Source organism: Bombus terrestris, chromosome 17 (assembly GCF_910591885.1).
Source record: "Bombus terrestris chromosome 17, iyBomTerr1.2, whole genome shotgun sequence".
Lineage (NCBI taxonomy): Eukaryota > Metazoa > Arthropoda > Insecta > Hymenoptera > Apidae > Bombus > Bombus terrestris.
Genome location: NC_063285.1, coordinates 8419593 through 8433415, shown reverse-complemented (window position 1 = coordinate 8433415; position 13823 = coordinate 8419593). Strand labels below are relative to the sequence as shown.

General features: G+C 30.2%; 1 protein-coding gene across 2 annotated transcripts in view; it reads left to right on the top strand.

Annotated features, from left to right (window-relative positions):
• The first annotated feature begins 12 nt into the window (after positions 1 to 12).
• Positions 13 to 13823, top strand: part of LOC100647323 — a 31417-nt gene continuing 17606 nt past the window's right edge. The window contains exon 1 of one of the 2 annotated variants that reach the window (XM_012318200.3): positions 13 to 253. The gene's annotated coding sequence lies outside the window, so the exon portion shown is untranslated. Of the gene's footprint in view, positions 254 to 5785; positions 5956 to 13823 lie in introns of those variants that run through there. The other variant, XM_012318201.3, reaches the window with a different exon arrangement.

The window sequence follows — 13823 nt, the reverse complement described above, 5'->3', positions numbered from 1 at the left end:
TCGATTCTTAGAACTAATAATGCCAATGGCGGAGCTAGCTCGTTTGGGACGCTAAAACATATTTGCCGAAACGAAATCTCTGCACAAATTCTATTACAAATGTAGAATAAGTGAAGTTAAGTAGTGATAGCCTTCCAAATTCGTAGTTTGATTAGTGAAAAACCTTTCAGAGTTCCCTTAAAATTGAAATCTATACTGTGCAACCGTAACTGTATATACACGAAGGAGGACGCTTCGAGAACGAATGTAGAAGGTACGTTCACCTTTATCCTTTTTAAATGTTTATTTTTATACAAATTTCTAATTTCTCGATAGTTACTTCTCTTTCCGGAAGTAGATTACTTAAAATAGCATAAATTTATATAATCGAAAATTCTAAATAGGGAGAATATTCGTAAAGGAATGGCGTAATGCTTCTTCAATTATATTTTTTTCGGTTGATATTTCTTTAAATTAATTAAAATACAAGTTCCAAATTGACATTGATTTTATATGAATATGATCTTATATAATATATTATGTTGTAATTGTTAAAAATCTTCTCACTGCTTATTACTTTATTAATTACTATTATTTTATTGTACAGAACACAGAAACTTATATACTTGGTGAATATATTGCTAATGTCATTAGAAGTTTTACAAATAGATACATATGTATATTTTGTAATTTAAGAAATAACCGTTCGCAATCTTTTGCCATATTAATTCTATGTTTGAGTATGTAACTTAACTTTTAACGATATTATCATTACTTTTAGTATCACGAATGTTTAAATTGTCAATCGTATATTTAAGAATTACACGTGGAAGTTTTCCAATTTCTCAATGTATCTCTATCGTTTCTAAGATATTATATTAGTACAACACATATTATTAGCACTATATTGTGATGATAATCATCGTTAAAAAAAGTAAAAAGGTATTTATCGCAAAATTCGTAAATTGTTTACTACTGTTTGTTCACCGTATAAATTATCTCCTTTATCTTAACTATCTATTTAATGATACTTGCAAGATCCGATAGGGAACCTAATCTAAAGTGCACAGATAAATCAGTAGCATTCAGTAGCAATTTATCTTTACAATAGAAGATGTTAAACGACATATGAGTTAAAGGAAAGTATCAGAGAGATAATGCTATTTGTTTACATGCAAAAATATTAAAAAATTGCAATTTTACTTGCAATTAATAATTTTTAAATTAATATATTGTAACTTTAAAACCCTTTTAATATATAATATAATTATAATTTCCCGTAAAATACATTATATTTTGTGCACGGGGAATTATTTAGGAGAGATACTGGTAATTACATTAGTTTTATTTCAAGTTTTCGTCATGCTGAAAAGCGCACAGAATAAGCGTTCTGTTTGATCTGTGATGTTTTTCGCTCTCAACTGCAAATATTTACGAAACAACATTTTCTAAGAAAAAGTCTTTGCGCCAAATCTCCTCATTTCTAATTTAGCACATTTTCGTTTTATATTTACAGGATGTAAACTTAGTAGTGGCGTGTTCTCTTTATAGAAGATTATGAGCTTACAAAATTAAAATTTACGAGCTTGAAAATGTTTCCTTGAGGGCGTAATGCTCTGCAATAATGTACGTCTTATTTCATATAACATATATTCCATTGTGGTTTACATTGTGAAATAATCTTTTAAGGAATAATTGAAGTTGGTCCTATAAATATTAAACTCACCTTAATTTTCTATTTTTTAATTTATCCTTTACTTATTTTTACTTACTTATTTAGAAGGTTGATCATAATTTTAATACTATGACACTGATAAAAATGATTTAATAAACGTTATTATACACACAATTGTTGTAACAATAACATACAGTTTAACATTAGGATGAAAATAAAAATTATGTTGAAATTTTCATAACTTCTGTTACATCTGTTCTTGTAAGATCTTTGTACAAACAGATGTCAGTAATCAACTTTGTTAGTCCTTTATAACTGTACATTGTAAGTAACATACAGTAACATACTCATCCACTTATCTATTTCTTTCATCTACCATATTATCCCATATTTCTATTAGTGCTTGGATCTTTTTATTTATAGTATCTGCAACCTTGAGTCCACCTAAACTTTTTTTAGTGTTCTATACTTTCAAAAAATTCTATACAAACTTAATATAATTTTGCTAACATCTCTACTTCAGTATCTGTTAGAAATTTAAGCTAATTATTAAGGAGAGAATTTTATTTTTAATTCATAGCAATAAAAAATGGGGACGGATATGTAGAAGTGAAGTTTGGTGCTCGGTGAAGCTCTTCAGAGCAAATCTAAGAACGCTATGGAAAGTTCATTTTTATTTAGGATAATTGCACTTAATAGGGAACTCTGCAATATCCCGGAAGTAACTAACAAAATCAGTTGGCAACAGTGTAAAATATTTCGTAAAAGGCAAAAGACAAGCATATTCACGTTTCAGCTTTACTTGGAAATCTGTCGTTGAATGTTGTTGACTGTTGTGTTTGAATGCGCATAATTTGACAGACCAGTCAAACAGTGAAATTTTTTAGCAAGTTAAAAAATACCATTCTTCCACAACTTATCATTATACACGCTTGTTCCCGAGTATTCAGAAGAAATTTACCGTTAAATTTAGTTTTTTCTTTCAAGCAGATAACAGGAAATTTCAAACAAGTTGGCTATATGTGCATTCGATGCTTTAGGTATTAGGTTGGTGTTGAAACAGCCCTAAAAGGATTTGCCTGTGCGGCTGTTTATTTTCCAGAAACTAATAAATTTTTTTCTACATCTTACTTTATACATTTTTAGATATTGATATTATACTTTTTTAAATATTAAATACTTCCGATTTATTTTGATAAATTTTTCATCATTTTTATTTATTATGGTGCTCCTGCATAGTTCTATCATTTTGCGTGTGGAAATTGAAATAAAAATAATTTGCAAGAAGAAACAGCTACAGCAAGAATTTTTTTTAGAAGATTAATTTGTCGAAATCAAATGCACTCAAATTTCTTTGGAATTGTTTTATCGTCAATATGAAGCATCGAATGCACATACAATCAACTCATTCGAGATTTCACAATGCTTGCCATTTCCTTGTTAATGTAATCACTATTTGTCTGTCGAAGTACGTATGTATTCAATATGCAACACGTTGAGTGTGCTTAATATGGAACATGTGAATGAAGCTGCTACTGATAATGATGATGGTGATACAGAGCTATATTTATTTTGTGGCAGCAATTACATGAGAGACAACAATAGCGAAAAATGTATGTAATGTATTCGCTGCTTTCATTGAGATCACAAAGATGTGCTTCAAACGCGTCATTCACATGCTCAACGTGTACGAGACAAAGGAAATTAGTATAATATATGTTAAAGAAATAGGAGTATCGTTTTTTTCTTCTTATTTAAACGAATGTTAATTTTTCATAGTAAAAGTAAAGTTCTTTGATATTAGATATTCCGTATGAGCTATTCACTGCACATGAAAATTTTTCAAGTAATTTTTCAAAGTAATTTCAAGTAGTTTGACGTCTTTCTTTTTGTTTAAATTTTGCTCTACTTAAAAAAATTAACTTAACATGTGAAAACTATTGGATAATATTCTAGAAACTTGAAGTAGCGTTCAAAAATTTTGGGAGGATTTTTTAAGACACAAAAACATAAAAAAGTCTGCATAAACGAATCAGCGTTTAACTTTCTTTACCATGACCTCAGGACACTCAAGCTTTGAACACAGTTAACTAGTGACATACGAATATCTATTAATAGGGATCGATAGGGCTATGGAACTTTTTAATAGGTTCTATTTCAAACACGTGCCGTGGAACTTTTTTTAGAAAACGTCCTCGCGTTATAAGTTCTCGTTATGAGAACATATAAAGAAAAGTTTTACTTCGGGTAGAACTTATGAAATATAAAAATAAAAATGTTTCTATAACAGGAACAAGTATTTTGTACATTAACAATAAAAAAGCTCTATTGCAAATACCGAATACTGTTGGATGAATGGTGTTAGAATTGCAACAATACTAAAGAATTATTACAGTTGAATTCATATTCTGAATACGTTATTTATTTGTAATATTTATGTAAGTAGATGATTCGTAGTTGAAAGTTTCTTTGTGTTTCTGTTTAAAATGTACATTTAGGAAGATAAGAACGTTATCTATATATTATACTGTAGAATGTATTTCAATTTATTTAAACTATGCAAGATTTTGTTTATTTATTATTTTTAACAAACTCTTTTCTGTTAAATATTTCTTATAAAACTATTAATCACTTATATTATGATTTTCATATTTTTTATTCAATAAACATATCAATGATATGATATTATATTGTTAAGTAAAATTGAATAAAAATAGTACTAATAGGTCGATACTTTTAGTCACCTTATGGAATACACGTTTCAAAATAACTCGTTTTTATGGAACTTTTATTACACAGACTTTAAAATACCTGTTCCACGAGAACATTTTTTAAAGAAATTCCCAAGGGTAACATTTCTTTCCATAAAAATTCCATAAGAACAGATATTGTTTTAAACGAAACACCTAAGTTTGAAGAGAATATTTTTGAAAACGGAAGTTTATTTGTTTATTTCGATCCCTGTCTACTAATTTCGCCGTACGTTAACGTCAGTTTGATTGACGAAAGTATATTTCTCTTCTTGGGAAGGTTTTAAAATCAGGTATTCCATGTTATGAGTAGTTACTACTTATTTATATTTTTTTATATTTATTTATATTACTTACAGTAATACCATAATTTATCAATTTTTAGATGGCAACGAAGAACTAGAATTATTTAGAATTTCTTCTCTGAGAAAGGTAATGGTTAGATTGCGGATTTTTATACAACTGTGAGAAATTTAAAGAGAAATACATAGAATGCATTTGTCAAAATGTAGTACCTTTTATAATATTTAATAGGTAAGGCAAATTTCTGTTTAGATCCCATTCTGTTGATTGTATAGTAATAGCATACAATTTGGTAAGCAATTTTATTAAAAACAACCATTTAAATAGGTCCTACTTTTTTATTGTATCCATAAAAATACAAATTTGTATAAAAATTGCATGAAAATCTGCAATCTAGTAATATAATTTGGTGAACATTTTCGATTTTTTCAAACTTTCTTACTTTAGAACTAAACCTGAACCTAACCTCAATCTAGGAAAATAAGAATCTAAAACATATTTAAAGCCATAAGTTAAGAGATGTACAATCATAATACAGAAATTGAAAAGCTAACCAGCACTAGCCATGAACTAGATACTGATAGCGACCCAGATGATTACTAAGTTTCATTCTTGTTATTCAATCTTTGTTAGTTTTGATTGAATTTATTACCAATAAACGTTAGATCAAACTTTTTCCGTGACTGTTTTCTATTTGCTTCCTGTCACTTAATTTTCGTTTATAATATTTGTATAAATTTCATTATTTTTATAGTTACCTTTAGGTTAGGTTTAACCTTAATAATCCATTTCAACATATTACAGTTTGAAAGAAGTCAAAGACACTCGGCAAACTGTATATACTATTTACCTCTCACGGACAAAAAATTCGAAATAGCTAGTCATAGTTCTTCGTTGTCATCTAAAAGTTGATAAACGTCTGTGTGGTATCGTTATTACCCTGAGAGGCATGTACATAAAATTCTAATCGTAAAGTGTTAACAAGCGTGATAATCGAACGCGACACGAGTGTGTAGTGTAAACATAATAAAAAAAGGAAAAAGAAAAGGAAAAAAGAGAGGAGGCAGAGATATGTAAAACAGTATTAGCGTCGCGTGAAGTATATTTCGGACAATCGCTGACTCGACCTTAATCGGAAGGCGCGCCCTTGGACAGCCGATTCGAGGAAAGGTCGATTCGAGAGAACCGAGTGTAATCGCCATAAAGAAGTTTGTTTGTTTGCGATAAGATGCCTGGCTCTACCACAAGGTAACAGACACGATAACAGCCACTATGAGGCCCATATACGCGACCAGTTGAAATGGGAGCATAGCGTGTCTCTCGATTTCTCCGTTCGAAACGTTCCTGGAATCCTCTCTGAAATAGTCCTCGATCCACCTCGATGAACGGCCAGCTCGTTTCTAGTAACCTTTATCATTCTAGCCCGTACTGCTATTCCTACGCTTTGCTAGGCTTTCTAATTTGATTGCGCCCGGTAACGCGCCGCGTATTATAAAATCATTTGCGTTCCTGTGAAACTACGGTTTAATCGTAACAAATTACATCGACACGCTCCGCGGAAACTGAAACGCGCGGACACGTGAGATTTTCGTCCGTGGGATACGGATTAGACAGTAGTTCGATACTTTCGTAATTCAACGTTCGAGTTGAAATTGCGATCGTGCTCAGGCCTCGTATCGTTTCAAGGAAATCGTTCCAATGGATCTATCGCTGCTTCAATTATTGCCAGTGCATTGTTGCAGAGGCGTATTTATTGTTAGCGATAATTGGTACTCCATAATGCCATAATGCGGATATGTTATTTATTTCCCGTTGTTCTGTTATTGAAACGAAGCAGGTTGTTACCAGGGGTCTATTTAACTTTCACGAGAGAGTAAAAACTCAATAAAAATGAATAGAGGACACACGCTGGTATTCTCGTTTACAATCACGGGAAAGTTAAATATAGAACTCGCTGCTTTAATAAATTCTATTATTTATCTACAGTGTAGAGGGCGTTTCAAAAAGCCTGGCGAAAATTTTGAACGTTCGTTTGACGAATTAGAACGGGAGAGAAAAGAGTTAATCTAACAATGTTTATGGTTCACAGACATTATCGTTACTTTTATGGTATGTTTAAATATATTAACGTAACGTAATCCTGTCGCTTTTAAACGAGTCCGACAATTTATGGCGAGACTATTTATGTCTATGCACGCCACGAGTTTTACAGAGGATACTTTAACACCTACTTTGAGTTTACTTTTTTGCCATTAATATCCTAATAATGTTATGAACATACACACTTTAATTTTTTTTACTCGATTAGAGACGCGAAGCTTACATACATAGACATACATATTCAGGCATTTCTAGGAAATTCAGAATTCCGAGAATCTACCGGGTGCACATAACGTGCTCAAACATATAGAATATTTAAATCAGGTATTTAGCAGGAGAAAGTACATTTTAATAAAAACGTATTTTACAAATATGTTTATATTATACATATATAAATAATACTCATATACTTGCTCAAACTTTTTGGAACGTGGTGTATGTAAAAAGCTAGGTATATCAATGTTTGAAGAATACGTTGGAACGGTTCAACCTCGAAAAGAACGATTTCTACAAAACCCGGCAATTTACCACGAAATCTCCCCCACTAGGGTCTCCGTAAATACACAATGGGACGCATTGTATTCCTAATAACGGAATCGGCCTCCACCCATTGTTCAGGAAACATAAAAGCTTTCTGGAAACGTGCGATCTACGACGACACGTTTCCAACATTGTCGACCATCACATTTTTTATTACCGAAATAAATGTCACGAGGATAGGAGTGTAACGTGTTTAAATATTATATATGAAAGTACTTAACATCCTGGTAATCACTTCGTTACTACTAAATTGACCAATTAGATTCTAAGTTGTTACGTTTACCATTATTAAAAACACGAAGGTAAATTTTTTGATAAAATCAATATCGACTTTCATTGAAGTAAAAATATTATTATATATTATGCATATATTTGTTACATGTATTTTCATCGTATCTGTTTAATTGTAATCATCTGTATACTATGTATGATATATCGTTTATCTTAAAATCAGATGACAGTACCATTTTTAGTAATCTTCAAACCGATACATATATTCTTTATCTAACCCAATCAGTGGAATCGCTTATCATTTTATCTTGGCGGAATATCAATTGATATGTATATATAGTTATAAATAAATAATAAATATATATATACTAAATTTATTAAATATAATTATAATATAAATAATTTTATTATTAAATATGTTAATATATATATATATATATATTTTTTTTTTTAGAAAAAATTCTTTAGAAACAGTTTTATATACTTATTAAATATAATTATAATATAACTAATTTTCTTATCAAATATATTAATATATATCTTTTTTTATTGTTATTTCTGTAGAAATTTCTTTAGTAATGCAATTAGTATTTTTCGTATAGGAAGTGTTTTATTCTTTAGAAACAGTTTTATATACTTATTAAATATAATTATAATATAACTAATTTTCTTATCAAATATATTAATATATATCTTTTTTTATTTTTATTTCTGTAGAAATTTCTTTAGTAATGCAATTAGTATTTTTCGTATAGAAAGTTTTTTATTCTTTAGGAACAGTTTTATATACTTATTAAATATAATTATAATATAACTAATTTTCTTATTAAATATATTAATATATATCTTTTTTTATTTTTATTTCTGTAGAAATTTCTTTAGTAATGCAATTAGTATTTTTCGTATAGGAAGTCTTTTATTCTTTAGAAACAGTTTTAAGTGATGTTAGGTGAAAGGAAATTCTAGTTTATTGGAGAAAGGCGTAGCCAATGTAGCTAATGTAGCCAAAGGTAATGGCAATGTTGGGCGTTATTGTCTAAATTTTTCTTTAAATAATTGTTCAAGTAGAGAGTCATTTGTTAACTGAAGTTCGAATAAAAAAACAGAAACATATCATTTATTATCTAAACGAGTGAAGTATCTACAATAGCGAAGTTGATTGTTATTTAGAAATACAAATTTATTTTTTACTTATTATTTATCGGTCGTAGAGCAAATTTATTTTTACACAAATGTAACGTTTCAATCAAAGAGATTACCGTAAATTACAATTTGTAATGTTTAATAATGTTTGTTGGCTTTGATGAATGTGCCAAAATCAAATAGCAATTAGTTTTAAACGCAAGCGTGAACTGCGATCTATCCATTGAAAAGTAAACATATTAATTTGACGATTATTTCATGTTGTACAAAATGGAACAGATAGGACAACGCCAAAAACCATTTATTTATATATTATTTATATATTATACCATTATTATATTTATATTTATACCATTTATTTATTTATATATTATTATTATATATTATATAACCATATTATTTATATATTTATTTATATATTATCATTTGTTTTCCAAATAAATGCAAATAAAAAATAAAATATTATTTGCAAGTAAGAGATAATGAATATTTAATTATATATAAATTCTATATAAATTTAATTCTTATTCGGAATAAAAATATTGTTTAATTCGCTATTTATTGTTTAATAGATAAATAAAGTTTCAACCAAAATTGATCTTGGCGATATATATATATATTCAGGTAATTTTGCTGTAGTTATTTTTGATGCGTGAGGCTGAGAATTATCATGCAGAAACATATATCTATCTATTAATCAATTTTCTATGCATAATTTCGATTTTCTGCCAATGTGATGCTGCTATTATTGTATCGTCTGAATTCAAAAATAGATAAACGTCTATGAATAGCCTCTTTTATGCTTCACCGACGTAGCAAACAATTAGCAAAACCTTTGCAAATTTTGAATTCCTATTTTTCAATATTTTTTATTTTTCAAATTATTGCTCGAGTACAAGTATCCCTGTAACGTTTTCCGCAGATATTATCTTCTTTGCTTACGTAAAAGCGGTTAAACTTAAAAGAGTAGCTACAGACGGGTATAAACTCGAATAACTTCCATGCAGGATGAACACTCTTAACGATACGCACGATTTTTCAATCATTCGACGAAGAATAATAAATATAATAAACATAAAATATAAAATAACAAACACTTCAGAAATATTGTTTTCTTTCGTAATCGATTCAAGGCTATTGTTATGAATAAATACCTATAGCTCACTGTGTAAATAGAACTGTAATTTTTCGTGTTTGTTGACTTAGTTCTCAATGTCTCCAACAAAGCTATTTAGCAAACTTCAGGCAACTTAGCGTCTGTTAAGGGCATAGGAGTCAAATTTTGGTCAAAACGAAATACGCTGATATAAGCATAATAATAATAATAATAATAATATATTCAAAATCTAATAACTAATTTTGCATTGCTCTGTAGATGTTATAAGTGCTTCTTTGCGAAACTAACAATTCTGACTTGATTTTTTGCCCACTAGAGATCCAACATAACCTAATACGTGATATTTTCAAACGCGCCAATGTTGCCAATTTTCTCTCTTCTTTTTGATCGTTTAGAGCGTTAGGTATCGTTAAAGGCGTTTGTTCACTGCAGATTTGCGAAAAAATTCGTTTCTCTTTTTTTTTTTTTTTAATCACGTAGTATCGAACAGTACATATCGAGTATCTCACGAGTTACGCGACGAGCATTAACAAGTATTTATTCCGCGATTTTATTTTGCTATTTGTACTAACGACTCACATATACGGCTGTACATTAATTTATTATTTTAAATATATTCGACTGTTTCAACAACGAGCAATCTCGTCATTAAACCTCACGTACCAACCATCCTCTTGACATAAAAATCTACAAATTGGTTATTGGTTGGTCTTTCTTTCTTTGTTTTTCCTTTTTGCATTTTCTTAAAATGCATAGATTTATAATTTCAAAAATACATCTGGAAAATTAGGAATTCTGAGGGTGACTCGTGACACATGTTATTTAGATGGAATTTTTTTAAAACCGTGTTATCTGGAACGGCTTCCATAACATCTTGAAATCTGTTCAACTGATTAGCTTCAAATTTTCCCCTACACCTTCAATGCGTGTGTTGTTATCTTGGTCAGGATTAAAAATATTGTTCTTCTTCTTTTAACTCGTATTTATTTTCCTTTTTTTTTTTTGCAAAGACAGTCAAACTTTAAAGGGCCGCCATTTTTCTTTCTTTTTATATCTTTGTATATATGTAGCAAATAAGCACAGACACCACAAATGTATGTATATATATATATAAAGAAAAAAAATGACGGCCCTTTAAATTTGGACTGTCTGACTTTGCAAAAAAAAAAAAAAAGAAGAAAATAAATGCAACATAGTGAAGAAAAAAATATTTTTAATTCTGAAATATATATATTTGCGGTGTCTGTATTTATCTGCTGCAGAGATCTCTTTTTAACAGTGTGACTGAGATTTCAGTTTGTTACCAATCTTATTTCTCTTTTAAAAAAATGTGTAAATATTACAGGAACATAGATAAATGTGCAAGGTGAGACCCGTAACTGGAACCACCTCGATTACTACGAAAGTCATGATTTTGACGAAAAGTATTTCAGATAAGAGTTGGATGATTTCGAAAGGGACGCGATTTGACGTGATTAGTTTTTTTTATGGGAGAATGTAGGTCGTATGAAGGTCAATTTCATTCTTTTAAATGGAACTTTTTTTTCCTTTTTTCTACACATATCGATTTTTGGAAACATTTTACGTCAAAAGATAATAAGATACGATATCAAAAAAAAAAATCAACAATTCGTGAGATATTTTAAGTTGAAAGGGAAGATACTTGATATAAAAATCTGAAATATCTCACGAATTATCGACCTTGTTGACATTGCGTCTTCATGCTCTGCTAGACAGAATGTTTCCAAGAATCGACGTATTAAAGAAAACGGCAGAAGTTCCGCACGGAACAAAGCAGTATTTGTCCAGTTTCGTATAAAGCAAAATTCCTATTCTTCGAGCGATCGGTATATTTCTTATCGCTAACTGGCTCTTTCGAACGTTCCGCGCAATAAAACATCAGGGTACGGTGTCTATAAAATCAATAAATCGTGAGACATCAAATACCGGGAACGCTTTAGAATTTTTCGAGGAAAATTTAAATATCTTTTTCAAAAGGTAATTTTCTTCAATGATGTAATCGCCGTTTTAATTCCACAACTGAACTGACCTCTTTCCTGAGTTTGAACGCATATATTCATCCAATTCCTCATTTTCGACGACAGACGGACGTCCTGAACGCGGCACGTCATCTAACGAATCATTTCCTTCCTTGAACCGTTAAAACCATTTTCCTGCTGTCCTCTTTCTAACAGCAGCTTTTCCGCGTACAAATGCGTTCTGCTGCATTTGCCACTGTAAAGTAAGGAAGCATGATTTTTTAACTTCTCGCTGTCTGTGTTTACCGTTATCGTGTAAACAAGGAAATTTCGAAACAATTGAGAACAACGAAGCGTGCGTATCACGGTCGTATACACAGGACTGGAAACTCCTGCGGCAGAGATATAGCTGCAGATTTGAGGACAGAAAGTTTTTCGTATCGCCTACCACATGCAGAATGCTTGTAAACTTGCAAGTAAATTTTTTATAATTTTTCTACGATACTTTACAAATACTTTACGAATTTGAAAATATCAAGTATCTATGGTGGGCGAAGGACTATACATCAGAATTATTAGTTTCGCAAACAAGCACCTGTAATATTTAAAAGAAGGAAGAAAAATATAAATTCGAAAGAGAGATGCAAGATTAGGTGTTAGATTTTAGATACACGATTAGAATCTCAGGTAAAAGAGCAGGAAGGAAGTGAAATTGGCTTGCGTTACTGGGCCCAAAAGCAGGGACAGCAAGATAGAATGTACAGGCTGTCTCAGCTAAATGAGATCATTCAAATATCTGGCTTGTTCATTTCATTGTATGAAAGAACTTCTCGGGACGAACTATTTCAAAAGGCACGTATAATACTGGAAAGGACTTTTTCTCATGTTAATTTTTCTAAAGAGATTTCGAGGTTTTGTATGTTCTCTGCATATCCTCCTATAAAACAGCTAATCGCGTCAAATTATCTTCCTCGACATCACACGACTCTTACCCGAAACATTTTTCAGGAAAGTCCTTGCTTACGCAGAAACCGAGGTGGTTCCAGTTAAGAACCCCTTGTATATGTAAAATCCAAACACGAAAGATTATGTAGATACTTCGTAAGGAAGGCCAGAAAAGTCCTAGAAATTCGTTAAAGTACTTCCTAGCACTATTAGATAGTTCATGACACATAATGGACTATTCGAAGATTCGTTGAACAAAGAGAGGGAACCCTAAAATTGTAATCGTTTGTAATGGTTATCTGTAACCAAAGTACAATTTCTGTCGTCGATAATGATTATCGATAATCGATAAGTCGTTAATTCTTTATGAAGGTAATTCGTAACCAAAGTAAAATTCGGGTCATCGATAATGGTTATTGGTAAGCGAAATTAAATTCCTGTCATCGATAATGATTACTAGTAACGGAAAAAGAATTTCCGCTCATCTAGATTGGTTACTGCTAAATACAATTAAATTTCCATTATCGATAATAGTTATTCGTAACCAAAATAAAATTCTCGTCGTGGGTAATGATTGCTCGTAATCCGAAAAAGTTTCATCATTTACAATGGTTGTTATTCGTAACCAAATTTTTTAAAGTAAATATATCAACTTTTATACCATAACCTCTAGAATTCTTGTAACAGTTACGATACGTGGCTTTCTTAAATGAAACTATATTTTTCCGTACACTGTTCGATACGCTTTTTAATTCTCTACAAAAAGATATTGGTTTAAAGGTTAGTTAAAGAGTTTTAATTTAAAAAAATTATCTTAATTTTAATCTTGCAAGACTTATCGTATAAAAGACAAGGATAGCTAATTTAACTTAACGAAGCTAAATTAACGTTGAGATATTTTCTAAAATCAATCATTTCCAGATACAAGCACCTAATTTTGTAATTCTAGGGAATTACAAAAATTAAAGAACTAAATCGAACGACGTATAAAAAATGTATAGTTCCACATAAAAGAAGAAATATCGCGAAGAACAATTGGCAAACAATTTATTACCGTAAAG